We start from the raw sequence: 19937 nt of genomic DNA, 5'->3' as shown, positions 1-19937 counted from the left end.
CCTAATCTTCTGAGCCTCCACATATGTCTTTCCATGCCTTATAACCCTTTTTGTTGCCCATCTCCGAACCCTCTAATGTTGCATTATTTTTTGAGATAGAGTTGCTAGTACTGAATGCACGAATCAAGGTGATGGCATATCATCAATTTACATGTTGACATAAAAATATTTACAGTATTATTTTCTGTTCCATCCAAACATTGTTTGCTTTTTGAACCACTGCTGCAAAATAAGCAATGTTTGCTCTGATCTGTCCACACTAAGCCACAGATAGTTTTACTGACTCAATGGATACATTTTGCTGAGAATCCAGCAATGCCTACCAGTAGTCCAAATTATTCTTTCCAGTAAGTGTAATTGTGTCATTTACCTATCATTATTAAGTTCCTCTGGAGTGCCTCAATTTTTTCTCTACTCTTAGCATAAATAATTGTTGTCAATTGCAAATATCATGGATTTCTCAGCCCACTAATGAATATAGCATTTTCACCCCAGTGACTCTGGGTCCAATTCTTGTAGCATCTCACTGTTAACATTTTGCCATGTTGAAAATTCATGCTCTGTTTTCTGTGTTTTATCCAGTTTCTGATCCATGACTCCCTATGATTCCTTAGTTTTAATAGCTTCTTGCAAGAGATTTTGCCAAAGGCTTTTAGAAAGCCCAGATGTCTTTTGTATACCATTCACCATTTTACTGATACAAAGAATTCTAATCAATTAGATTAGAGACACAATATTCCTTTAGAGAAGTCAATAACTCTAATATACAGATAAACTAGATGCTTCATAATTTGATTTCAGATTGTTGTTTCAACCAATTTAGCTGTTACTGAGGGTCTGTAATTTCCAGGATCATCTAAGCATCCCTGCTAGATATAGGTACAATATGCACTACCCTCAAGATCTGTGGAATATTAGCTGATTTTAATGAGAGCTTGGTGTCTTTTTTTAATCAGTTTAGCCACCTTATTCTTATGTTCCTTTACAGCTCTTGGATGTGTCCTAGGGACTGACAAAATTTACCATTTTGTTCCAGCACCTCTTCTTTTGATATCTCAATCTCCAACAGTACCTTGTCTTTGAGTATTACTTTCTCTGATGATTATCTGCTTTTCAGGAACTAAATATAAACATTTCCAGTAAGTGAATATAATAAAATTTGTTTATTAAGTGGTGCTATCTCCATCCTTGGGTCAGAGAAAATGTTTCTATTTAACTGAGAAAACAAATACACACATTCCCTAGTCTCCCAGCCTTCTTACCTAGGGGTGCACATACCCCTCATTCCACAAACAAAGGAGAAAATGTTTGTGGGAGTTCCTTTTTAAAATACTAGTACTACATCCCTTACTAAATCAGATAGATTTAATCAAATGTACTGCATATGTATTGTTTAATATTCCTCTTAAATTCACATTGTGTTTAAAATGTGTAATTCACTTTTGTTTGTTATAAACATTCTGTCCACTTAGAACAGATAATTCAAACTGTTTTGGGCTACCTCTTATATCACAAATATGATATCCTTAATGTTACCAAAAGTCGTATTTTCACCAATAATGAATAATACTGTTCTATAGCACAATCTAGTGATACCTTCTAGAGCACAATAGGGCCAAGCTTTCAGAGAATTCATAGGAACTCATCTCAATTAGAGATAAATTGTGTAGTAAAGTTCAAATCCCATTTCAGATCTGAATTCCTCCCCCCCACCAAGTCAGGGATATTTGGATCCAAAGATCTAGTTTGGGTCCAATTACAATGTATAATTACAGCAGGGATTTGTGTCAGTTTTTACGGAGTGATCTATTTTTCCAAGGTGTTATCAGCGAAAGAGGGCAACTAAGCACTCTGACCCCAGTCCAACAAAGCATGTAAATACATGCTTAGTTCTAAGTACTTGAGTCACTAATTGCAATTTTTCTAATCGGAGGGCCTCAGAAGTGACTTAGGTGCCAATTGTCTATTTAGACCCTAAGGGCATCTCTAAATAAGTACTGTACAGCAAGATGGGGTGTAAAACCCAGCAGTGATCCAGTATGCCACATGCTAACTGTGAATGTGGACCTTGCTGATATGCACTAGACATTTCCTAGTGTACATTGATGTTGCCCTAAGTCTAACATTTGGGTACTACTAAGATCTTCAAAACCCCAGCTCAGCTACAGTCTATCCCTGCAGGCACCTCAATCTCCATAGGTTTCGGCTGGGAGGCACGTGCAAAGCCTCTTAAGTCCTGATACCACCTCACAGCTAACAAGCTGCTCCAAGCCCTAGCACATGCCAAAATCCTGATGAGTTTCACAAACTAGGTTTTCCCCCACCTAGCTTGCCTACAGGGCCTGATCTGGTAAGTGTGCTTTCTTAGCATGCTTAACCCACAAAAGACATCTAGATGCGGGCAGATTGGGAGCATTTGGTGTTGTCTGGTGCACATCTGGATCCCAGTAACTGACAGCCTAGCGGTTAGAGCACTGAGCTGAGGTGTCGGAAACTCTGACTTCAGTCTCCACTCTTCTTGATGTGGAGGAGGGACTGAACCCCATTGTTTCAGGATTTGAACTGGGCTCTCACGAGAGTGCCCTAACCAGTGAGTTATAGAGCCATGTGCATGTATACATGTGTGTGTATTAAAAGTGGAACAGCTTCAGCAGGAGCCTTTGAGAGAGACCCACACACCAATAGCCGGGTGGGTAGGGCACTCATTCAGAAGGTTGGAGGCCTGGATTGAGGTCCTTACCAAATCAGGGATTTGCAAACAAGTGTCCAACACTAGAGTTGCCAATTTTGGTTGGATATATTCCTGGAGATTTAATCATATGACAATCTTAAATTATATATTAATCTTTAATTCCTGGTGATTCCAAGCCAATCCTGAAGTATTTCCAATCCTACAACATCCCTAGTGAGTGCCATAATCAGTGAGACTTGTCTGTGTGCGTCATTTTTTTCATGAGAAAGAGCTGATGTGGCTTAGGCACCTAACTCCAGGAGAATTCCAAGCATAGGGAGGTGCTTTCCTCCTTGTCAATCAGGTGTGTGAGGCTCAGATCAGAGGAAGCTGAGCTCTTAAATCTTGTTGTATAATCTGGGCCCTAAGCATGCCCTTTTCCTCTGAAATACAGTCCTGCTTAGATGATTCTCTGCTCAGTATGCAACCTGTGTGCATCTAACTCAAGGGTGTGAATTCCACTAGGAGAAAGGCTGCCTGGGGATTTAAGTATTGCAGTGCCTAAGTCTCCTTTGCAAATCTAGATTGTAAATCCTTAATTTTGCATTCATATACCATTTTGTGTGTTCATAGCACTATATAGACATTAGCTCACAATATCCCTGTCTGACAAGTGAATATTCTCATTTACCAGATGAGGAAAATGAGCCAAAAATAATTATATAAATATCTAAAATCTGGTGCCTAACCATTATGATGAGTGGTGCTCTAAAAACAAGTAGATGATATACAGTTGCATGAGAGTATCAATTTTTAACTACAATTTGAATTAAATGAAATTTTCCTGATAGCAATACAGATAATATATAGACAAACAAATAATGTAGATTTGCTAGTGGACAGATTTATAGAAAAAACTCAGTTACTAAAATTGGTTCATTTTTAAAATTTGTTATTTATGTTGTATATATTCATTAAGTGAAAGAATAGCTCCTTTAATAGCAATAGTCCCCTGGGTTTGATTGAGCAATTAATCATAATTTGCATGATTGCTATATTTTACTTTCATTTAATTTACAGTTCTTTTAATGGGTTCCAAATGACCCTACACGCAGATCCTTATTAAAAGTGACATCCACAAAGATAATCTGCTACTCCTTCCTGGTTTTATAAAGCACTTAGAAAAATGAGGATTATTTTTACCATTCCAGGTTCTGAAATGCAATAAGGCAAGAACTTGAGCTTTATTCCTGAAGGCCAAACATATGCAAGAACAGGTAATGAGATAAACTATATTAGAATTCTGTTTTCACTCTGTGTTCAGTTTCACAGAGTAGAGAATAGATTTTCCAGAGCAAAGCAAAGTCAGAAAACAAAAGGAAACTGACAGCAATTACACCGCTATCTGGATGCTATTCAAATCCATATTTTCTCTTTAGTCTTTGTATATTCATTCAAGAAGTTTCTTTCTTTTTAAAATTACTGCTTATTTTGTGGCTTAATGGGGCAACTATAAAATGGAGAGACTGGAGGTCCACTTCTTTGAACTTGTATTGTACCCTTGTGAAATTATGCTTGACTGTAAAAGTCTCAAACTTTATGTTCTAGGAGAATAGTCAGAAAGTAGAAGTGGGCCTGAGCAAAAAAAATTTTTCATGTGGACTCAGATCTACACATCACCAAGAATTGCAGGGGTGGGTGGGAGGAGAGTGAATGTGGGTTTTGGTTTAAGTCCCTCTCTATTATAAAGGAAGGTTCTCTGAACCCTTCAGTGTTCAGCTGACTTGATTCATGAATTGGAACTGGATTTCACAGACACTGGTGCTTGGCCAGACTATGCAAGTTCAGGGAGAAGTTCAATACTACTGGTCACCTTCCTCCATAGAGCCAAGGCACTCCCATCTTTCCTTATCATGTCTTTAGCTTCAGTTTGCCTCACGTGTACCATGTCCTCCTGGTGCCAAGTAGCCAACTCTTCCCTCAAAGTGTAATCAAGTGGCCATTTACCCTCCTGCATGGTTTTCAGTGAGCCATTTATTATGCCTCGCTTCCTTCCCCACAATATGCACAAAATCTTCAGCAGCAATGTAAGGAGCTGTGCAATGAGAGGAAAATCAATCTTATTCCAGCTTCTATCTGCTGCCTTTACTGAATTACCTGTACAGATTAACTGTCATGCATAGGATTACAGGGTAAAACTACTGAGGTTACCCAACAAGTACATTTTAGGATTTACTGGGCTTCTCTTCTCTGGTGATAGGGAACCCTGAGGCTGTGAATCCCCATTAGAGATTGTTGAAAATCATTAGAGAAGTTGCTTGCTGACAGATGTAGTAGTGCTTCTCCTTTGATTGAGGGCAGTAGGCCACACCTGGGAAGGCCTCTGCTCTCATTGGGGCATCCATCTAGCATCCTCTAATGGGTCAGGGCAATCAGAGAAGGTTCCTGGCCCCAGCATGATGCAGGACTGAGGCAAGCTTCCCTGAGAGACATCTAAGATTAAGCTGAAGATTCCCATTTCCTGCAGGGAGTGGTGCTGGGGTAGATAAACATGGGCTGATAATAGTTAAGAGCATTTTCCACAGCATGAACCGAGATACAAATCACAAGGGAACCTGATGTCTTAGTGTATTTCCACTTAGAGAGGCAAATTCAGAAGTTATGGTAGGTAGCAGTATTTACCCTACCTATGACTTACTTGCACCCACTACCAATTTTTAAGGGCGTCAAAGTTAGTCTAGAGTGGGGGCAGCTTTAATTTATATCTTCTTCCAGCTTCTCAGTGTGTAACTCAAAATGAATTTGATTTCTATATGGATGGTGGAATGGAACGGCTCAGGGATCTAACTTCATATATAACTACTGAATTTGTCTCTATATGGATGCTCTACTGTGTAGATAGCTCCATTTACTAACTACTTCCTGTACCAGAGGCAACACATGTGGGGTCACCTTCCCCCGGGATTTTTTGGTTGGCTTGATCTGAGCATGCTCAGTAACACCTGCTGCAGCCACTGCTCTTACTCTGCCCACCCATTATCAGCAGGTACAGATCATCTTTGTTCCTAGTGTCTGTCTTCATGTTGGCTTTTTTCTCAATATTGTCTTTGTACTGGGCTGTGAAGAGTCTACTCAGTGTTCTGTGGGGTTTAAAAAGTGATGTACATCCATTGTATGCTCTAGGTGGACTTCAGAGGAACTTAATATGTCAGAATGTGACTGACTTAAGAAGAAGCCATTTTCCTTTTGTCAGCCCAGTGGGAGTGCAATGGAGGATATCTGTCTGTCTATTTCAAGCTAAACCCCAATGAATATGCTGGGTAGGGACAGAAAAAAGTGTCGGTTAAATCTGAGAGAAACATAGCATTTATCTTATTTATATTTTGTTTTATTTTCTTAAGTTGCTGTGTTTCTGGTCCATTAGTACCAAAAAAACCCCAAGCACCTCAAAACAAGAAAATAAAAACTTACCTTACCCAGTTTTGGCTGGAGAATTTTTAGAACTCTCTTCCGGTGGAAGGCACCAAGGGAATTCAGCTCCTTGGTCCATTCATGCAGAACATCATAACACTGTTCTAGGTGTAGATTTTCGAAGATTTCTTCCTGAAGTCACAAAACATGGGCTCTGGGTGATATTCCAGAATGAGAGATTTTATACTAATACTTGGAAACTTTTGTCTATTTTTGGCAACTGTACTGCATACATCACACATTATATAGCCACTGGGTTTTTGCTGCTGTCTGTCTTAACTGCATTTTGAAAGACTGCTGGCTGTGAATCAACTTTAAAAATACTTCACTGAAAGTGATGGGCAAAAAAAAAAACTTCAGTGCTTCAAAATGGCTTTTTGTTTGACTGGAAGTAAAATTTCAGTGTTTTATACAGCTGGAAAATTTTGTACTACAGCAGAAAATAAAAGCATCTTGCTGTAGAATGTAACGAGAGACTGGAATTTAATATTGACACATTCATAGAATTGCATCAGGTCCTCCTATGTCTGACTGAACTGTTTATGTGCATGTGTAAATTGATAACTTACAAACACCTACTTCCTCAGCCTTGTGAAGGTAATCAGCAGCTGTCTGTAGTGCATTATACAGTCAATGAGCAGGGTGTCATCTTTCTCATCCCTTCCAGGCTTTGATAAATAACATATTCAGCTAAATTCTGCCCTTCTGTGTAGCCCCTTGAAACAATTTAAAAAAAAAGATAACCCACTCAGTCTAGTCACTTCTGATGAAGGGAGGTAGAAAATATATATCTTTACTGGACATGTAATAATTTTAGATGATCTGATAACAAGTAACAAGGATCTAGATAAGATAACTGATCAACTAGGCTTTTGTAGCCAAATTCTGTGCACATTTAAAGCCCTAAAATCAATGGTTTCTACCCTGAGTTATACCTTTGCAACCCAATTGAGCCATTGGGATTGCAAATACTACTAAGGGCAGAATTTGGCTCCTTATCCTTGGTTAATCATCTATGTCCTTATTCAGTATCCGTCACCATAGTATCTGCATCACAAAGAATTATAATTATAAAGAGGTAGGTATATCCTTGGGTCTGGCCAAGATATGATTATCATAGGCTGTGGAAAATATGGCTTAAAGTCACATTTGTATTGTCCTAATCCTGGCGATAACAAGGGGCTTGTTTGGCCTAAATTTGAGCCGTCACAGGTTAATATCATTCCATGGTCAACCTTATTAAATTCTGTATGGGTATATGGCCCTAGTCCATGATCAAGAGTAGATTATCTATCAGTACTGCTGGAATGGTGCCTATTCTATGGCCTGCCTACGGCATGATTAGGAAGGGTTCAGATCACTATCAGTATCCTAGATGAGCTGGCATGAACTCTTAGTGAACTCAGTTTGCTCAGGAACGGAAGGTTAGATACTGTTGGTTGTAAAAGGCTTGACGTGTTGAGCAAGCAACATAGAGGCAGATGTTTCCCTTTGCTTATATGAGCAGATGCCACAGATCCCAACCACAAGAGCATAGAAGGCAGGAGTGCCAAGTTCTTCTGATCCTACAAAGTCCTCAGTGCTTGTTCTATGCTCTTAAGGCCCCATAAATTGGCATATGGGGGAAGCGGGCAAACATGCACATTGCAGAGAGGCTCTGGCCAGTCTCACTATTCAACCATTCTCACCACACAATCTGAAGTACAGTCCAATGTAAAGTAATGCTAACTGAGTCAGCATTAATTTGTGATCCTTCCTACTCCTTGGGTGATGCAGTGGTCAGCAGCTGGTAGGAGAGCCCATGGATTTCTCAGGAGCAAAGATGTCAGGCTTGGGAGGAAAGAATGGTGTTTTATACCAATGAGCTTTAACATTCACATATCTTGTCTTGCCTTCTGCAGGAGGGTAACATCACCTCATATACTCAACAGAAGGAGTACAAACTTGCTGAATTTCCAGTTATGCAGGTTCTCTCTAGTTAGAAGAACACTGGGCCCTTCCTGCTTTCTTCCTACACTTCCAAGTGTTGCATAGGGATCTAATGACAGAACTCCATTTGATATTAATGGGAGTGAGCACTAGCTCAACCCTTCTGTATTGATTTGAAAATATAAGTGTTAAAGAGGTGCTCCCTTTTCAGTTATGTTTAATTAGAGATGGTCGAAAACTATTGTATTTCTCCTTTAAATATATTGAAACAGTTTGTTTTCATTATACATTTTATTTAATTGAAAAATAAAAGATGCTGTTCAATAATTGTTACACATATTTTTTTTACAAACATAGCATTTCCATTTAATCAAAGACATTTTATCTGACAAAAGTTCCATGAAAAATTTCCAGCTAGATCTAATTATAATTTCATATGTGTGTATCTCTCTTTAATCAGTGGATACAAAAAGGAGCACCTCAGAATTCAGAGCATTTTGAGCACTTGATGCTCCATGAGCTTTTACAGTAAAAAAACACACCATACAAATGTTTGAGAGCTGAGAATATTGAAATAACCTTCTTTGCTTATCAAACATTTTACCCATAGAGCCAAGTGAAATGTAGTAACCAGTGGCAACACAACCACAGCTTTAGCACAGGCAAGTATGCTATATCATTTCAGTCTCTGTGGTGGCAACTGGTTCCTGTGCATATCTTGCTCTGCCCATTCATGGGAAGCAGCCTCAAAATTAAACAAAAATGCTGCTCTTGTCTGAACCTTAGCATTAGAGCTAGTCAGAAAATAGAAATTCTGGCATTTTGCAATATGTTTTTCTTTCAAATCAGAACTAAAAGTTCTCATGGAACAAATTATTGTGCACTAGTGAAATGTTTTGATAGGATTAAAATATTTTGTTCTGATAACATCAGAATATTTTGATATAAAATACAATACCTAACTATAATAAAATATTTTAATGTTGAATCAAAATGAAACATGCCATTTTTGAGATTATGAAAACAAAATGAGAAATTAAAATGATTCATTTCTATCAAAAATAATCAAAATCCCATTTTTCTGCAAAACTTTTTGAATTTGATGAAACAGCATTTATGAGGGAAAACACTGGCATGAAAATTTTGCCAATCAGCTCTACTTAGCAATACATTGCCACAAAGCTAAAGGCTGTGTAACTGATAGAATTTGATCTGAAGAGTCCAAGGTTTTGTCTAGATGGAGAAGTTAGTGTGGAATAGACTAGAGTGCAAGTGCACTAGCTATCCCTTTTGGTCCTGCTTTGAGCAGGTGGTTGGACTAGATGACCTCCTGAGGTCCCTTCCAACCCTGATATTCTGTGATACCACACTACCTCCCCACAGGGACACTCTTGTTCACACTAAGGCTATGTTTACAGTTGGATTTGGGGTCTCAATTCCCAGTTTGCATAGACATGAGAGCTGCTTGAGAGCTAGCACACTAAAAATAGCAGTATTGCCAGGGTGGCCCAGGTGATGACATGGGATAGCCACCTGAGTACATATCAGCCAGGACTTCTAGGTAATAAAATTAATAAATATATACCACACTCATTATCTTGATCAGATTCCTAGATAGGGGGTAGTACCTGAACCTGTGAATAAAAGGAGCATGTGCGTTGAAGCTGGAAGCATGAGGTGATTGAATTGAGCATGTGTCTACAGAATATGACATTTCTGAAGCATGTAGGATCTGTGATGAAAGATAGATGTGAAGAGTGAAAAAGAAAGCAGCAGAACTCCAGAGAAGTCAAGAGAACAGCAGTCACTGGGGAGATTGCGTCTTTGAAAGTTTAAAGCTGGGAGTTCAAAAAAAAGAGAGAAGGAACCATAGGAAGCTAGGAACTAAAAGCTGCAGGATTTGGAGAGCACAGCACTGTCATGAATAGGGATGTGCAGACCTCAGACAGAGGTTCAGCTGAACATACTGTACCTAACTGAGCTAAACACCTATTAAACTGAAATGTCATTCTGTAGGTTTAGTTTAGTTTTGGGACTTGGTGGTCCCCAATAGGCCTGGCTTTAAATAAATATAAAAATAAATAATCCAAAACCTGGTGAGCTTCTACTCTGTGTACAGTAATAGAGTTGCTCCAGTTTTACCCTACATAACCGAGCAGAGTTGGGCCTGGTATTCTTTAAAAAAAGATGACTCAGCTTCTTCACACAATTTCTGAGATCAAATTAGAGAATTTCTTATACCAGTTCTGATGAAGCCAATTAGTTTCTCTGTCCTTTCCAGACCCTCTGCCACAGCTGTAAAGTGCATAAGCAGAGGGGAAGAGAGTCTGAAGGCATAGTGAAGGAGCAGATGGTAGTAGGGAACAGTGGCAAGAGGGATGGAGGAGAACGTGTGAAATGGACAGTGAAGAGGCAGTGCGGAGAGGGAAGAAGCTGTTGGTGGCTCTAGAATTTGGAGAAAGGAAAGGAGGAGGATGAGTATGTGCATGAGGCTATGTGATGAAAAGAGGGAGAAAAGCTTTGAGGCAAGTGGCTAAATAAGAGTAAAGGGGGATGTTAGGCATTTGATCTGATACAACCACATAGAAGTGTGAGAAGTTTATCCATAGATTCCAAGGCTAGAAGAGACCATTGTGATCATCTTGTCTGACCTCCTGTATAGCACAGGCCACAGAACTTCCCCAAAATAATTCCTAGAGCAGATCTGTTAGAAAAACATCAAATCCTCATTTAAAATTGTCATTGATGGAGAATCCACCACTGCCCTTGATAAATTGTTCCAATGGTTAATTACTCTCACTGTTAGATGTTTATGCCAGTAGACAGGGTTTGGGAAGAGGATGGAATTCTAGGCTTAGAAAAGGGAAGGGAGGTTCTGTTGGCTGCCATTGGAGATGAGCTCCTCATGGCCGAGTGGGAGGCAGAGAGCTGCCCTGCCCTGCCCTGAGCAGTTGTGTGTCTCTTAGTCAACTTACAGGCAGCAATGGGAAGCAGGAAATAAAAGATGGTGCACGTCCTAAACCCTCCCCAGAGCATCAGACCTTTAGAAATGAAATTATGAAAAGGACAGTGTCCATATTCTGACAATGAAATGGATCAGCTTGGAAACTCCAATTCTATCTAGCAAGTAGGAACCTTGTCAGCTGGGACTTTTAGAACCAGTCTGGACAAAACAGTAGAAACTGTACAGTTAAGAGCAACAGTGCAGTGGCAGTATATTATCTAGATGATCTACCAGGTATCTATCTACTCTAGTTTCTATTAGTCTGTTTTTAAGTTGCTCTTTAAAATTTGGACAGATAAAATTACATAAAGACAAGCTGTTGCTCCAATATAAGCCTTACAAATGTATTAAATTCATTCACCTGTGTCACAGATCACTCCACAGTCCAAATTCTGTCCTCACTTACATTTGTGCATTGCCACTGAAATCAATGGGATAGCTTTAAATAACTACTCTTTATTCATGTTCACAATAATACAGTGCTTGTTTAGGAACAAACTGCATTGTGTATAGAATGCTAAAAGCAATAGAGGGTTTATTGTCCATTATCCCAATTTTTGAAGGAGTACTGTAATAAGTTTAGTAATCTAACACAAAATTTGCTCCCTACAGTACCCAATGCTATTAAATGATGAAAGACCATCTCCCAAGCCCTCCTAACAAGAATAGCCATAGTAACCCTGTGAATCCCTGAGGGGGCAAACTGCCAGAGTAATGGTCTCTTTCTTAAGTAGGTCTATCAACTGATCCTTTCCTTGAGTTCCTGTTGATTTGTATCTTTATAATCATTCTCTCATCTGTGTTAGCAGGCTGCACATGGATGTTCTACAGCCACAGCACTAATAGATTGGTGAGTCTGCTGACAATTTTAAATGAGTTTAGAGGACTGTTTTTCTGAAAAAAAGCCCTAGCCCTTTGAATCTTTATCTAGGCTCCAAAGAACATGAGCCCATTATCCCTTTAGTTATCTATACAGCATGGGGGTTTTTTTTAATAGAAGCTAAATATTGTTATAGGCTTCTCTGTTGCCCTTATTATTTGTATACTTTTTAAACATTTGGCTGAAAAAAGCTCATTCCTCACAAGAAATAAAAGCCATTCATTCCTGGGTTTGAAACTCAAAATCTTTTGAAATGTCAATTATGTCTGGCAGAGGGACATATTATCAGTCATTAAAGTCTAACAGAACTCTGGATCTAATGTATAAACTAGGCAACAATAAGAAAGTTCCAAAAAGGAAAAAAAGATCATTGTGGCAGAAGATTAAGCCATTTTAGTTAGCAGCATGAGGACTCAGTATGGGGACAATTTCTGATGCTTACTGTTGCTAACTTCTAACACGACCATTGGCATCAGGAAATACAACAGCAAGGTTTTTTTCTTAATTATTTTAGAGCTAGAAGGATATAGAGTTTGTGTCACAAGAAAAGGAGCCACTATTTCCTGTCTCATATAGAGCTGCCTCACAGGGACAAATGGCACAGAATATTATTAGAGGGGGACAGCGTAAGGGACTGTGATGATGGGAGGGGAAGAGCCTCTTATATTAATCCATCTGCTTGTTTCTCACAAGAATAGAGAGTGATTAAATTTTCTGACCTTAGCTGATCTCATTTAGGCTCCAATCCAGCAAGGTCCTTAATCGTGTACTTTATTCTAAGCACATGATTACTCAGTGACACTACAGCAGTGCGACTCAGGAGTAACACCACTGAAGTCAGTGCTACTACACTTAGGCCACGTCTACACTACAGCATAAAATCGAAATTATTAAAACCGGTTTTATAAAACTGGTTTTATAAAATCTATTTTATGCGTCCACACTAGGGCACATTAATTCGGTGGTGTGTGTCCATGGTCCTAGGCTACCATCGATTTCCGGAGCGGTGCACTCTGGGTAGCTCAGTAAAAGAATGAAACCAATAACTTCGATTTCCGTCCACACTAACCCTAAATTGATATAGTAATAGCGATTTTAGGGTTACTCCTCTCGTTGGGGAGGAGTACAGAAATCGATTTTAAGAGCCCTTAAAATCGATTTAAAGTGCTTTGTAGTGTGGACGGGTACAGCGTTAAATCGATTTAATGCTGTAGTGTGGACCAGGCCTAAGAATATGTCTACATTTACATCACTACAGTGACACAGGTACAATGCTGCAGCTGCGCCACTCTTGTGCTTCATTGCAGACACTACCTACCCCGAGGGGTTCTTTGAGAAGCGGTAGCTAGGTTGTCAAGCTAGCACAGTCTACACTGTGGGTTAGGTCTTTATAGTTATGTCTCTCAGTGGTGGATTTTTCACACCACTGAGAGACATAGCTATGCCCTTGTAAGTTCCCAGAAACCAGCCCAAAAATTTATTAGAATCAGGCCTTTAAAAGCAACAACAACAACAAAAAGACAATGTCCATTACATTTGTAAATCATTACTCATTTGGCCTCCTAGATAACTGTTTGATAACCATAACAGATTTAACATTTTGTTAACAGAGAGACCAAATTCTGTCTACTTGTGTGCATAGCTGCATATCAGAAAGTCAATAATATTATCCCCTGCATTTTTTGTGCAAGATAGAAGATGGGCACTGCTATCCTGGTCCTCCAATATTTGTGACGGTCCTACCACAGATCTCACTGCAAACCAGGGGCTAGAAAGGAGCATAATAAATTTTTCAAAAACAAATCCAGTGATGAGGTCTATGTTCACAGATGCAAAAACCTGGAGCACATAATGATCTTTATGTAGAGCTTGCCCATGCATTTTATTCATGTGGCAAAGGGACAAATCATGGCTACCTCAGGTGGATTATTAGACAGGGTGAGGAAGAGACAAGGCGTGAAGTCACTTCTCTTCATTCACCCATCCAAGTGCCAACCACAGTTCTACAAGCAGTGTTTACTGACTGCAAAGCTGGATCAGGCAGCTGGCACTGCCCACCCAAATGGGACATAAGTTGTTCGGTAGAGGACATAGCCAGGGCACTTACACACAGTCTAGTAGATGAAGTCTGTCATTGGGGAAAGATCATATAAAACATTCTACTGTGGAGCACATTCCCTCCAGTGCTTGTGTAGGCATGATGCTTCCCTTTGCCTTATGCCAGTAGTATGCTGCTGGCACTCTGCGTCATTAGATATAGCCCCACTGTCTTTGATAGCCATAATTTAGTCCCTAGTTTTGATTGCATATTGTGTATAGTATCAGTTAGAATATTAGCAGGTGTACATCAGTTCTGCTTTTGCATTATGGGCCAGGTTGTGACTGAGCCTTGCAAGGGTATGTGGAGGAGGAGAGGCTCAGGTAGCCTTTCCCCCATTATGTGTTCTGCACGATGGCCAGTTGCAGTCTCTGCGGTCAGGAGAATGCAAGGATGCACATCACCCCAAAAGGCAGAACCACTGTTCCATCCCACTTCCACACCTCTCTGTAGAAAGGGTAGGTTGTGATAGAGGGAGCAGGCAGGCAGCACCCTAGAGAATGAGGTAGTCTGAGCAATCCTGTAATACTAGGCCCCATTAAGGGAGGTCTGTGTCTGCTAAGGACACAAACCCATCCTGAGTTTCTTCTGGAAGAGGTATCTGAGAAATATGAAAATGATAAATATTGAAGAAAACAGAGACATGAGATAAAGAAAAAAGTAAAAAACATAAATGTCCTATGGCACAGTGACATTCAATATTAGGTCAACTGTCACCTAACCTTTAATTAAATCTCATTCTGTGGGACTGGATTACTGAACAACTTGCCATATGAATCCTATATCTTACTTTTGTCTCAGGTCTTTATATATCTAATATTGCCTGTTAAATTGAAAACTTTCTAATATAAGTAACTAAAACTGCTGATGCAAACTAAAATATTGTCAGTTGATGACAAAAATATATCCTATTTTATCAGAACTCATAGACTCATAGACTCCAGGACTGGAAGGGACCTTGAGAGGTCATCGAGTCCAGTCCCCTGCCCTCATGGCAGGACCAAATATTGTCTAGACCATCCCTAATAGACATTTATCTAACCTACTCTTAAATATTTCCAGAGATGGAGATTCCACAACTTACCTAGGCAATCTATTCCAGTGTTTAACTACCCTGACAGTTAGGAACTTTTTCCTAATGTCCAACCTAAATCTCCCTTGCTGCAGTTTAAGCCCATTGCTTCTTGTTCTATCATTGGAGGCTAAGGTGAACAAGTTTTCTCCCTCCTCCTGATGACACCCTTTTAGATACCTGAAAACTGCTATCATGTCCCCTCTCAGTCTTCTCTTTTCTAAACTAAACAAACCCAATTCCTTCAGCCTTCCTTCATAGGTCATGTTCTCAAGACCTTTAATCATTCTTGTTGCTCTTCTCTGGACCCTCTCCAATTTCTCCACATCTTTCTTGAAATGTGGTGCCCAGAACTGGACACAATACTCCAGTTGAGGCCTGACCAGTGCAGAGTAAAGCGGAAGAATGACTTCTCGTGTCTTGTTTACAACACACCTGTTAATGCATCCCAGAATCATGTTTGCTTTTTTTGCAACAGTATCACACTGTTGACTCATATTAAGCTTGTGGTCCACTATGACCCCTAGATCTCTTTCTGCCATACGCCTTCCTAGACAGTCTCTTCCCATTCTGTATGTGTGAAACTGATTGTTCCTTCCCAAGTGGAGCACTTTGCATTTATCTTTACTGAACTTCATCCTGTTTACCTCAGACCATTTCTCCAATTTGTCCAGATCATTTTCAATTTTGACCCTGTCCTCCAAAGCAGTTGCAATCCCTCCCAGTTTGGTATCGTCCGCAAACTTAATAAGCGTACTTTCTCTGCCAACATCTAAATCGTTGATGAAGATATTGAACAGAACCGGTCCCAAAACAGACCCCTGCGGAACCCCACTTGTTATACCTTTCCAGCAGGATTGGGAGCCATTAACAACTACTCTCTGAGTACGGTTATACAGCCAATTATGCACCCACCTTATAGTAGCCCCATCTAAATTGTACTTTCCTAGTTTATCTATAAGAATATCATGCGAGACCGTATCAAATGCCTTACTAAAGTCTAGGTATATCACATGCACCGCTTCTCCCTTATCCACAAGGCTCGTTATCCTATCAAAGAACCCTTGAATGAGTTAGACACAGTATGCAGGAAGATTAGTCTTTTATAAATGAAATTTAATTTATAGTGGGATGAATATGAAATTTAAACAAACTCATTATTGCTATATTGTAGGGTTGAGAAAACCGGCTCCACAGCTAATCTCTGTGGATTTACAAGACATTTAAAATGTACGTAATGTTTTTGTGTGTTTTTTTTTCTCCCCAGCATTACGGTACTATACTTAATAATTTTCAGTGGGATTTTGTTTTTGTTTCTTTAACAAGGAAGCCTTTATAACATTAGCACTAGGGAATTAAAAGTCTTCTTCAGTCTTTGAACAAACAGATCTTATTCCCTTTGCAAGCTATTAGACAACTTGTGTATGTATTCGTTTGATAATATTGAATACAATTGCACTATAGAACATGCAGAAAGTTTAGTGTTACTCTGCAAACAAGACTTCCTGACCACCTCATGAGAATTTGTCCTCATTATTTCTACTTTTTTTTCATCACAGGAGGTTGCTGTTTCATCAGCTGCTCTGTCAGATATTGCATCTGTAAATTTTTTTTTTCCCCCCTGTAACTCCTTGTAATAACTAGATGGGACATTTTTGTTTCTGTTTAGTTAACATTTTAGAAAAAGCTGATGAAAACTAGTATTAATGTTTAGCAATATCAAATAATGGGAAGACTATCTGATTGAAATAGCCACAGGAATTTTTCCTAAGAAAATGTACATGATTGTCTTTTCTTGTCAAAGTACTTAAGAGCCTCTTGAACAATACTGATAAGATGTGAAGGACAAAAGCAGTTCAGATCAAGTAGGAGCCAACATGAGCTTGAGCTGTGTCAAGTCTGAGAAATGAAGTCATCCCAGGCTCATGCCAGGAAAAGATGCCACAATATCATGTATTCTCTTTCTGTATAGAATGTTATCTGATAGACACAGGAAATGTACGTAGCACTGTAGAAGACACAAATAGCAGAACATCTGAAATCTGAGAAGTATATTATAGAAGAGTGCCAGTTCTGCTATAGTTAAGGTTAAGACAGTGTTTTTTGTTGTTAGTTCAAAGCTTGACTCCTGTAAGTGCTCTAAAATGTGTGGGATTATTTGGATTACCTTGACATTTGTTGTGCCTCATAGGGGTGTAGGATTTGGTTACTGATCCAAATTTGGACCCATTTAACCATAGTATTTCCAAAAGACAATCTGCCCCCCCAAGAAAACAAATAGCTTTTCTTAAAGTTGACATGTTTTGGAACTTTTTTGTGCATAGATATCACATCACACTTGATTTAATCTCTATCACATCAGGGTCTCAAATGCTTGAGAGTTATCCCAACAGAGTGCACATTCCTCATTAGCCTTTTGGGGGAAGTCAAAGTATAACTTTATTAGCTGAAGAGTTTGGTTCTCCACTTGGGGACACACCAAGCGGTTCTAAAGCTCACACGTGAAAGCTAGCTATGACTCTCAGGATCCAAATAGCTCAAGGGGGAATGTTACACCCATTGACCCTAAACACCATCCAGGCCATGTCTATAGGCCAATGGATACAGCAGCACAGCTACAGCACTGAAGCTGTGCCACTGTGGTGTAGACAATTCTTACACCGAGGGAAGGGGGTATTCCATCCATATAGTTAATCCTCTTCTCTGAGAGGTAGACTACACTGGGAGTTTAGTCAGCTTAAATAAGTGCTCCAAGTGCAACATTTTTCACAGCCCTGAGTGATGTAGCTAAGTTAGGGGGTTCTCAAACTGTGGGTCAGGACCCCAAAGTGGGTCATGACTCCATTTTAATAGGGTCACCAGCATTGGCGTTAAACTTGCTGGAGGCCGAAGCCCAAGCTAAAGCCCCAACACCTGGGGCCAAAGCCCGAGAGCTTAGTCCTAGGTGGTGGGGCTCAGGTTACAGGCCCCCCCATTTGGGGCTGAAGCCTTTGGGCTTTGACTTTGATCCTCCCTTCCTGGGATGGCAGAGCTCAGACAGTCTCAGGCTTCAGTCCCCCCTCCTGGAGTTTTGTAGTAATTTTTGTTGTCAGAAAGGGATTGTGGTGCAATGAAGTTTTGAGAACCACCAACTAGGTCACTAATTTTAAGGTATGGACCAGATCAGGGTGACCAGACAGCAAATGTGAAAAATTGGGACGGGGTGGGGGGTAATTGGAGCCTATATAAGAAAAAGATCCAAAAATCCAGACTGTGCCTATAAAATCGGGACATCTGGTCAGCCTAGACCAGATCCAAGACACTGAGTTCAAATGCAACCCTAAACAGAAATATAAAATTACAAAAGAAGGCATCTTGCTACAATCTGCCTCTGTCAAAAGTATGATTTTTTTTATCTTTGAGGAATTCAGAGTACAGCAGAATATTCAGAAAGCATTGAAACTGTTTTTCAAAAGACAATAAATTACACATGCAAATACTCATGGGTAGGGGAGGGAGATTGTGTGGAAGATCAGGTGGGAATAGAGGGAAGTGGTTTGGGATGCAATGAGGAGAGGAGGATAAGTAGGGATGGGTGTGTTGGAGAGGATTTGGGAGGCTGGTGATAGGGAAGGAGTGGTGATGATGGGGGTGGGAGCTAGGTGGAGTGGAGTGGGAGGGAGTGGGATGAACACTGGGAAAGGGGATTTGGGCTGCGTGAGGGGAGACCAGGGAAGAATAGGGGCAGGGCTGTGCATAAGTCTCATATTCCCCTCTTGTGTATGTGCCAGGATCTGGGGACCTCTAGCCCCTGTGGAGCTGACACCCTTCATTCATGCCCTGCTTATATGAGCTGGGATATGCCCTTCTATGCACATCTGAGCCCCTCTCCCCACCCTTGCATGTATGGCAGGATCTGGGGAAACACTGCTTCTCTGTGTGTGAAGCTGAGAACAGGCATACTGGGAGTAAGCACCAAGAACACACTACTTACGCAAGGATGAGGAATTGAGAATGGGCATGCTTGATGCTCTCCAGCTGCAGTGAGAGAGAATGCTCACACCTCATTCTAATGCACTAATGACTTAACTGGATGGAAAGAGGAGGGTGAGCTGGAATTGGGGTGAGGGAGGCTATATGTTATGGGGAATGGTGGTGGTGGGGAGGAGAGAGACGCTTCTGTCTTTCACACTCTTAAAGTTACTATAACTACCATGTAGAGTTCTTGGGGCACAGACCATGTCTGAGATGGCTCTGGCATCAGGTCTCTAGACATTTTCAAGTATGGTCATTGCCCCCATTCCACTACAATAAAGAGTACCTGGGAGTAGTTAGGAATCACATAGAAACAGTGTGACCTAGTGGAGAAAGATAAAAACCTAGGCTCTATTCCCAGTGCTGCCACTGGCCTGCTGGTGACTTCAGCCAAGTCACTTTACTTCTCTGTACCTTAGTTTCCCTGTCTCTATATGGGGGGAAAATGACGTTCCCCTCTTTAAGATGTACTAATGAAACGCATAAGGTATTATCGTTACCAGAATATCTGAACTGCACACCTGTATGATAATTATAATTGCCTATGTGACCACTTACTCCTATCAATAACATCAAACTTTCTGTTTAAAAAAAACCCTAGAAAATTAAATGGCAAAAACAAAAAAAATCCACAAAAATGTTGTTATTGCAGAGTTAAGTCTGCTTGGCTATAGCACATGCCCTTCGAGAATATCAAGTTCATTAAGACTCTGAAAACAAGGACATACAGAGACAAGGTACATGGCCATACAACTTTAACTTTGCCCTGTTGAGTGATGTCCTATGAGCTCAAAACAT

This window comes from Gopherus evgoodei, chromosome 5 (genome assembly GCF_007399415.2).
Source record: "Gopherus evgoodei ecotype Sinaloan lineage chromosome 5, rGopEvg1_v1.p, whole genome shotgun sequence".
In the NCBI taxonomy this organism is placed as follows: domain Eukaryota; kingdom Metazoa; phylum Chordata; order Testudines; family Testudinidae; genus Gopherus; species Gopherus evgoodei.
This window is presented reverse-complemented; position numbering follows the sequence as displayed.